We start from the raw sequence: 9,504 nt of genomic DNA, 5'->3' as shown, positions 1-9,504 counted from the left end.
TGAATGTGTAGACTGCTTTGGGTACTACAGACATTTTAGCAATATTTGCTCTTTCAGCCCATGAGCATGGAATGTTTTTCCATTTCTTTGTGTCTGGTTCAGTTTATTTCATAAATGCTCTATAGTTTTCAGAGTACAGATCTTTCACCCCTTTGGTTAGGTTTATTCATAGGTATCTTATGGGTTTTGGTGCAATTGTAAATGGGATTGATTCCTTGATTTCTTTCTCTGCTGCTCCATTATTGATGCATAGAAATGCAACAGATTTCTGTATGTTGATTTCTTATCCTGTGGATTTGCTGAATTTATGTATCCGTTCTACAATTTTTTGGTGGAGTCTTTTAGGTTTTCTGCATATAATATCATGTTGTCTGTGAAGAGTGAAAGTTTGACTTCTTACTTGCTGGTTTGGATGCCTTTTATTTCTTTTTGTTGTCTGATTGCTGAGGCTAGGACTTCCAGCGCTATGTGGAATAAAAGTAGTGAGAGTGGACATCCCTGTTGAATTCCTGACCTTAGGGAAAACGCTCTCAGTTTTTCCCAATTAAGTATGATATTAGCTATGGGTCTTTCATATATGGCCTTTATGATGTTGAGGTTTCCTTCTGTCCCTACTTCGTTGAGGGTTTTTATTAAGAAAGGATGCTGTATTTTGTCAAATGCCTTTTCTGCATCTATTGAGAAGATGACGTGGTTCTTACCCTTTCTTTTATTCATGTGGTGTATCACATTGATTGATTTGTGGATATTAAACAACCCCTGCAGCCCAGAAATAAATCTCACTTGATTATGTTGAATAATTCTTTTAATGTACTTTTGGATTCGATTTGCTAGTATCTTGTTGAGAATTTTTGCATCCATGTTCATCAGGGATATTGGTCTGTAATAATAGTAGGGGACTTTAACACCCCACTTGAGCAATGGACAGATCATCTAAGCAGAAGGTCAACTGGGAAACAATGGTTTTGAATGACATACTGGACCAAATGGATATAACAGATCTATTCACAGAATTTCATCCTAAAGCAGCAGAATACACATTCTTTTCGAGTGCACACAGAACATTTGCCAGAATGGATCATATGGGTCACAGATTGGGCCTTAAGCAGTACAAAAATATTGAGATCATACCATGCATATTTTCAGACTATAATGCTATGAAACTTGAAATCAACCACAAGAAAAAATTTGGAAAGACCACAAATACATGGAGGTTAAAGAACATCCTACTAAAAAATGAATGAGTTAACTAGGAAATTAAAGAAGAAATAAAAAAATATACGGAAGCAAATGAAAGTGAAAATGGAACAGTCCAAAACCTTTGGGATACAGCAAAGGTGACCCTAAGAGGGAAGTATATAGCAATACAGGCCTTTATCAGGAAGCAAGAAAAGTCTCAAATACACAACCTAACCTTACACCTAAAGGATCTGGAAAAAGAACAGCAAATAAAGTCCAAAACCGGGAGAAGAAGGGAAATAATAAAGATTAGAGCAGAAATAAATGATAGAGAAACAAAAAAAACAGTAGAACAGATCAATGAAACTAAGAGAATTCTTTAAAAGAATTGACAGAATTGATAAACCCCTAGCCAGACTTACCACAAAGAAAGAGAAAGGACCCAAATAAATAATATCACAAATGAAAGAGGAGAGATCACAACCAACACTACAGTAATACAATTATAAGAGAATATTATGAACAAATATATGCCAACAAATTGGGCAATCCGGAAGAAATGGACAAATTCCTATAAACACATAAACTACCAAAACTGAAACAGGAAGAAATAGAAAATTTGAGCACATCTATAACCAGCAAAGAAATAGAATCAGTAATAAAAAAATCTCCCAACAAAATACAAATCAAAAACGCAATGAGATACCACCTCATAGCTGTTAGAATGGCTAAAATGAACAACTCAGGCAACAACAGATATTGGCAAGGGTGCAGAGAAAGAGGATCTCTTTTGCACTGCTGGTGGGAATGCAAACTGGCGCAGCCACTCTGGAAAACAGTATGGAGGTTCCTCAAAAAATTAATTGCACTACCCAGCAATTGCACTACTAGGTATCTTATCCATAGTATACAAAAATACTGATTGAAAAATACTGACACGTGCACCCCAATGTTTATAGAAGCACTATTGACAATAGCCAAAGTGTGGAAAGAGCCCAAATATCCATCAACTGATGAATGGATAAAGATGATGTGGTGTGTGTATGTATGCGTATATATATATATATATATATATATATATATATGCATACATATGTACATATATACATACATACAATTGAATATTACTCTGTGATTAAAAAGAATGAAATCTTGCCATTTGCAACAACATGGATGGAACTAGAGTGTATTATGCTAAGTGAAATAAGTCAGAGAAAGATAAGTATCATATGATTTCACTCCTTTGTGGAATTTAAGATACAAAACAGATGAATAAAGGAAGGGAAGCAAAAGTAATATAAAAACAGAGAGGGAGACAAATCATAAGAGACTCTTAAATACAGAGAACAAACTAAGGGTCGCTGGTGGGGTGTTGGGTGGCAGGATGGGCTAAAGGGGTGAAGGGCTTTAAGGAGGGCACTTATTGGGATGAGCACGGGGTGTTATACGTAAGTGCTGAATCACTAAATTCTATTCCTGAAATCATTATTACACTATATGTTAACTAACTTGGATTTAAATTAAAAAAAAAAATCTCCCAACAAACAAGAATCCAGGGCCAGATGGCTTCCCAGGGGGAATTCTACCAAACATTTGAAGAAGAATTAATAGTGGCGCCTGGTTGGCTCAGTAGGTTAAGCATCTGACTTTAGCCCAGGTCATGATCATGCAGTCCATGAGTTCAAGCCCTGTGTTGGGCTCTGTGCTGACAGCTCAAAGCCTGGAGCCTGCTTCAGATTCTGTGTCTCCCTCTCTCTCTGCCCCTCACCCCCGCCTCAAAAATACACATTAAAAAATGTTAAAAAAAATAAAAATAATTGGTAAAAAAAAAAAAAGAATGCCTCTTCTTCTGAAACTGTTCCAAGAAATAGAAATGGAAGGAAAACATCCAAACTCATTCTATAAGGCCAGCATTACCTTGATTCCAAAATCCAACAAAGACCCCACTAAAAAGGAGAAGATAAAAGCATTTACGTTCATTTATTTATCCATTGAGTACATAACATATATCTTTGTGTAAGTGCTTAGGATGAATTGATGATAACTTTACATCATGATAGCATATATTTTTAAAAGGCAAGACTGATAATCTATGTTTATTTGCTATTTTAAGATATTAGACTTTAATAAATATTATGTGTATAATGAGAACAGGACATCAGAATCAGCAGTTTAGGGAATACGGGTTGGCCGACTTGGAGCTGTATGAACCTAAATCTTTTGGACACAGCAGGGCTTGTAACCCTCTGGGACAGGGCCTCCTACACCCTACCTGGTAAAACCACCCTACTTGGAGAATAACTAAAATTATTGCTCCAACTACGTGTGATCTTTACACAGCTCAATTCGTTTTCTTTTTTAAATACCCTACACATTTTAAAGCAGTTTCTAGGAAAGGCCAGTGCACATCTTTACATCTCTAGGTAAAGCCATTTTTATGTGAAGTCTTTTTGTAGGTCATAAATCCAGTATTTCCAAACCTATAGTTGTCTTTCTGCTGGCTCATTCCCAACCCTGATTTACTAGTAGGTTGACATATATTCTTACATTCTTCTGTATAGGAGAGATTATCAACACTTAGATAGCACATGGTATTCAAATTGCTTCATTGATAACGTAGACCCCCTCAAATTAGAGATTCTGTGTTATCACATCTGTTCATGATCATATTGCCATTAGAATTTATTTTTCTATGCCTAATATATAAAAATAAGTTATATATAAACATTTGTAACTCTGTTATATATAAGTAATATATGTAATATTTTTTACATCTATATGTGTAATGTGTGTGTAAATATGTAACATTTACACATAAATATGTAATATGTAATATATAAGTAATAGATTTCATAAAAATATATGATATATAGAAATGTTAATAAATTTAAATTTACGTATAAATTTTATTTTCCTGATTGCTTTGTTTAAGCTCTTTGCAAGCCAAGGAAGTCTTTCCTCATACGGGTTGCAAATTATTTATCCCTTAAATTTGTGTGGTTTGTCCTTTGACGTTTAATATGTATGTGTATAGAAAACAAAACTATATGTGAGTTTGGATATTTTAAACATTTTACATTTGTTTATTGATTTTCTTCTGAGTATGACTTCTAATACATTCCCTAGGATTTGACAACTTTGAAGAAGCCTAAACGTGTACACTGATTATGAACGGTAATTTTTTTATAGTTTGAAATGTCCTGCTCTGAAAATGATTCCAGATCGATATTCCAGAGGAGGTGAAACAAAACGCCAAGCTCCACGAAGAGATTCATTCTTAAAATTATAATTTGTTCATGTTTTGTTTTCCACCCCAGAGTCTCTTGCATAAAAATTAAATCCAAATCTAAACCACAAAGATTAACATCCTAAAAATAAAGGGAAGTACAAGTAGTGAAAGGCTAACAGGAATAGAAGTTAAGACGTGTTTTCTTCAGTGGCAAAGGACACATGACATCAGAAGCACATCTACTAACCGTCGGGTAGTGAGAGAACCACGTACGTGCCCTGGTGTTTCGTTTACCCCCTGATAAGACAGTAGGGCTGTTTTGCTGGTTTCCAGGCAATGTGTGAAAGACTCTCTGGAGTATGGAAAAAACACTGAATATACTTCGGGGCGCCTGGGTGGCTCAGTCGTTTAAGGGTCCGACTCTTGATTTAAGCACAGGTCATGATCTCAGGGTCGTGAGTTCGATCCCCATGTCGGGCTCTGTGCTGACAGCACAGAGCCTGCTTGGGAGTCTCTCTCTCCCTCTCTCTCTGCCCCTCCCTCCCTCTCTCTCTCTCTCCCAAAAAAAACCCTAATAAATATATATGTGTGCATATATGTATATAGTTTGTTTTCAACCATGTCTTTTGCCAGAACCTCAGGTTAACTCTTTGACAGCTGAAAAATAAAAATAAACTTCAAAGTATCAGATCTCCACTTTCTACCTGGTATAAGCCAACTACAGATAAATACGCTATGAAATGTATTTATGTGTATGCATGTGTAAATTGATACAGGTTTTCCATAAACACCTAATGACTATTAAAAATGTCTTAAATGGCACACGTGTGTGATAGTCGGGAAAGGCCTTTGATACTATTGTAATTACTTATATAAAGCAACAAACGGATTGGTTTTGCTGAATTCACTGACTTCTAAACTCTGTCTCTAAGGTTCTATCACTTCAAAGCTGTCTTGATTAAGATGTGGGAGGGAATTAAATTGATTGAAGGTGGATTAATGAAATACTGATTTGACTAGAGTGTTCTCCTGCAATATTTAATATTCCCTTGCTTTTCCTTCGCTTTGTTGAAATTCATTTTCCTTATTCCTTGAGTTTAATATATGATTATTTTACAGAAAGTACTCATATAGAGTGCTTGAGCACCACACATGTGGCCATTTTATATAGGTTGCAGTATTCTGAAATTATAGTTTCATTCTCTCCTGGCCTGTTTTTCAGAGAGAAAAATATGTGTATCCCCACCATTATAAGCTTTGGAAGCTTTGGAACACTATTGAGATTGAAGTGCTATGCTTGCAAAAAGAAAAAAAAAATTGGTTCTAACAAATGGCGTGCTTTGAATTTTCCTTTCTACTGCGTTTTTATTCATTTTTTAATTCTCACATCGTGTTCTGAAGCAGTTACAATGAATCATGGGGCTGAATTCAGCTTTGCAAATATGTTAAAAGAAATTATCAGGCACTTCACTTCATCTAGAAATATCACCCAAGGAAAAAATAATAAACCTTTGCTAGCTAGTGTTGCACAATAAGCAAAATGAATTGAATCAGTATTATTGCCTTCCATTTGACAAGCACAACATTGGACTATCTCTGAGAGAGGAACTATTTGTAAACTTCTTTGAACATAGTTACCTTCCTATACATTACTTACTAAGATCCATAATGTGCCTCAGTAACATTGCATAAATACCCGTGTGCTTGAACATGTATTATGTGCCTTGTTTAAACTCTTCCATTTGAGACATGGATGGTGTTTAAGCATTCGCTCTGAGAAGTGGAGTGGCCTGGGAGTACCTTCACCCAGACCCAAAAATGGTAGAAACTGCGACATACATTTAGGACCCACTGTCACTGGTGGCTGAAATGAAATGTGTTGGCTTTGTGAATTTCTCCAGCGAGCACCTTCATGGATCACGTGAACGGCTTCCCAAATGGTGATTCCTAGTGTCTTCATCTATGGGCAGCAGTTAACAAATGACTGCTTCCATGTTGCTTCAAATTCTAAATGTCATTAATCAACTTGTAACTAACAAGGGCTTTTTTTTTCTTTTTTTTTAATGTTTTTTATTTATTTTTGAGACAGAGACAGAGCATGAGCAGGGGAGGAGCAGAGAGAGAGAAGGAGACACAGAATCCACAGCAGGCTCCAGGCACTGAGCTGTCAGCACAGAGCCTGACGCGGGGCTCGAACTCACGGACTGTGAGATCATGACCTGAGCTGCAGTCAGACACTTAACTGACTGAGCCACCCAGGTGCCCCAAGAAGAGCTTTCAGTTGGTGGTCTCGTCCTGATGACATGTTCTACAATAAATGTGAAAAGTGTCAAGCTGGCTTTTTGTTATCCAGAGACTGACTTTTCTATATCTTTTTCTATGCACAATATTTGCTTACCCACAATTTTCCTATAAACCATCAGACTGAACTCTGTCTTTCAAATTAAAGAACAATAAGGGGAAAATAAGGTAGAAGTTAGCTAAGATCATTGGGTGTCATAGGTTCATGTATGTACAAGTTTATGAGACAGTAGGTCAGTCAGCGGCTTTCTGAGTTTCCGGAATTGTCCATTAGCCTAGCTAAATTTTCATTACCAAGGAGAGTAAGAAACCATATTTTATGCTATTCTGAAATAGCAGAAAACCTTTGAAATCTGAGTTAACATAGAATCTGTCTGCATCCTATGTATTTACTCAGGTCCCTGCTGTTGAGACTTTTCAGTGTTTTCTTTTTACATAAATTATTAATAAGTTCTGCATATTCGGAGACAATATCAATGTAAGTAAATTTAAAGGAGTTTTCTACACCTCTTAATATTTTAACTATTTCAATACCCACTTTTCTGTATTCTATTTCCATTAAGAGGCAGGAATTAGTTTCCTTTTGTATCACAAAAACTAATTTCTTAGATATGGACAGACACAGACATAGTCATAGCTACAGATATGGATAGGCATTCGTGTATACCTTCAGAATTAAGTATACTTAATTTGAGTCATTTTTTTAAAAGTCGAAACTGTTGAGGTTTTTATTGCTGTTAGGGTAGCTTTGAAAGCCACCCTCTTTGTGATAGTTGTTCCTCTGTTCCTCTGCAGGGGATGAAAATGTCAAGACTTGAGAAGGACTCGTCTCCTCTGTTCGCTTCAGGATGTCTTAATGATTACCATGTGATTACAGATACACTGTTTTCTTTTACTTCTTGAAAGACATGGGGAGATTAAAGCAAACAGACAACTGACATCAAATTGCTAAATTAAAGGTAAAAGTTGGCACTTTTACATAAATAGTATTTTTTGTAACATTACATTTGAATTCTTTAAGAAAAAGCTGCGTTTTCAAAATGTGTCCTTGCGGTGCCTGGCTGGCTCAGTCAGCAGAACATGTGACTCTTGATCTCAGGGTCATGAGTTTGAGCCTCACTTGAGCATGGGGCCTACTTAAACGTGTCCTTAAATTGTATACTTTCATGCCATTGGACATTTTTTTCCAATACATCAAGAATGTCATTCATACAAAGCCTTATATTATCTTTAATCATAAAATACAACTAGGTTTATTGAATATGAATACATTCTGTAACTTGATGCGTTATAAAATGCTATGCCCTGCTTGTTTGGAAAAAAAATCTCCTTTTCAGTGTGAGTTTGGCTTATGAATATTGTAACAGTTCTGTTCACATTCAGTGAACTGAGACAAACTTCCTTCTAGTATTTGGAGTCTCTTTCCATGAATTTGTCTTATGAGAATGCATATTCAATGGTTGACTATCTCTGAAGAAAAACTATGGAAATCTCATAACTTTTGTGGGTACTCTGGGCTTTGTTTTTATTTTTCAGTATATACCAGGCAAAAATTTCCGTGGGTTTACTTTTCAAAGAGAGGTTAAAGAGATGTCACAAGCAGAGTAGATGGTGCTGTCGTTTTTCTCACCAGGACGGTTTTGTTTTGGTAGATAACATACATAATAATTATCTTCCTCAATTAACAGCCCATTCAGAATATCATCACCACTTAGGTTATATACCAATTTGCGTTCTGAATGTTTTAAAGATTTTTTCTAGAACATACTAGAAGTCTTTTACAGTCACTGAATAAATCGTGTTATTTTGTTAAACATCTGAATTTAGGAACTGTAAATCCGGGAATATTCAAATGGTCGAAAAGTATTCTTAAGTCTAGGGTCAGTGACAGTAAGAACTTTTGTTGTGCGTGGAGAAATCTTTTCCTACCTCTTTTTTGTGCTTGATAGTAATGACAAATGTCTGCTAAGTATAAAATCAGCAAAAAAAGGAGTTAGTAGCCAATTAACAGGGTTTTACTGGAGCAAAATATTTCTGGTTTAGGTAAAGATGTAAAAAGTAAAATGGGATCTGGGCTGAAGCCTGAGGAGATAGACTCTATCAAGTGTGTGTTCTGAGCTGTGGGCAACTGATATTCCCATCACGTGGGCCCGGAAGTTTGCCTGCTGGAGTACCCCCGTACCCACTGCACCTCCCTCAGAGCCTCCATTTCTGTGACTGCAGCCCTCGTAGCAGGAATAAATCAACAGGCTTCAGGGACATTCAGATGCCCTCCTAAGACCATACCCTGTGAACTCCGGATTCCTGCTAAATGAAAACAGGAGTACACAGTAGGATTGTCTTCAATTCTGTGCATCTCTCGCAGGAGGAAGCTCCCGTGAACTCTGGGCTGGACGTCGTCCAGAAGGGGATCTACCTTGCTGTGACAGGCCTTGAGTCATCCGCTCCTCTGGCCGGGCCCGTCATTCTGGGTATGATAACTTTAACATTTTAGCTAAAGCCTCTTCTTCACAGGTGATTTAGGGGGGTAGACTTTTTTTTATACAGACATATTGAAGAACTCTCCGATTGTGTTGATTAAGTACTTAGACTCCAGAGGCAAATTGCCAAGGTTAAAAATAAGGTGGTAAAGCGTACCACCATGGTGCTTTGGTTTAGTTTCCTAGTAAATAGATCAGGAACGATGAGGACAGTGATAGTGGTAATAACAGTATAACCTACTTATTGGGTTGTTTCAGACATTCCCTGCCATTATGTAAGGTATTCAGGAACATGGCAAACAGAACATTAGCTGC

This window comes from Panthera pardus, unplaced genomic scaffold, assembly GCF_024362965.1.
Source record: "Panthera pardus isolate Hobbes unplaced genomic scaffold, ASM2436296v1 HiC_scaffold_19, whole genome shotgun sequence".
NCBI lineage: Eukaryota > Metazoa > Chordata > Mammalia > Carnivora > Felidae > Panthera > Panthera pardus.
Note: the sequence above shows the minus strand (reverse complement) of the source record.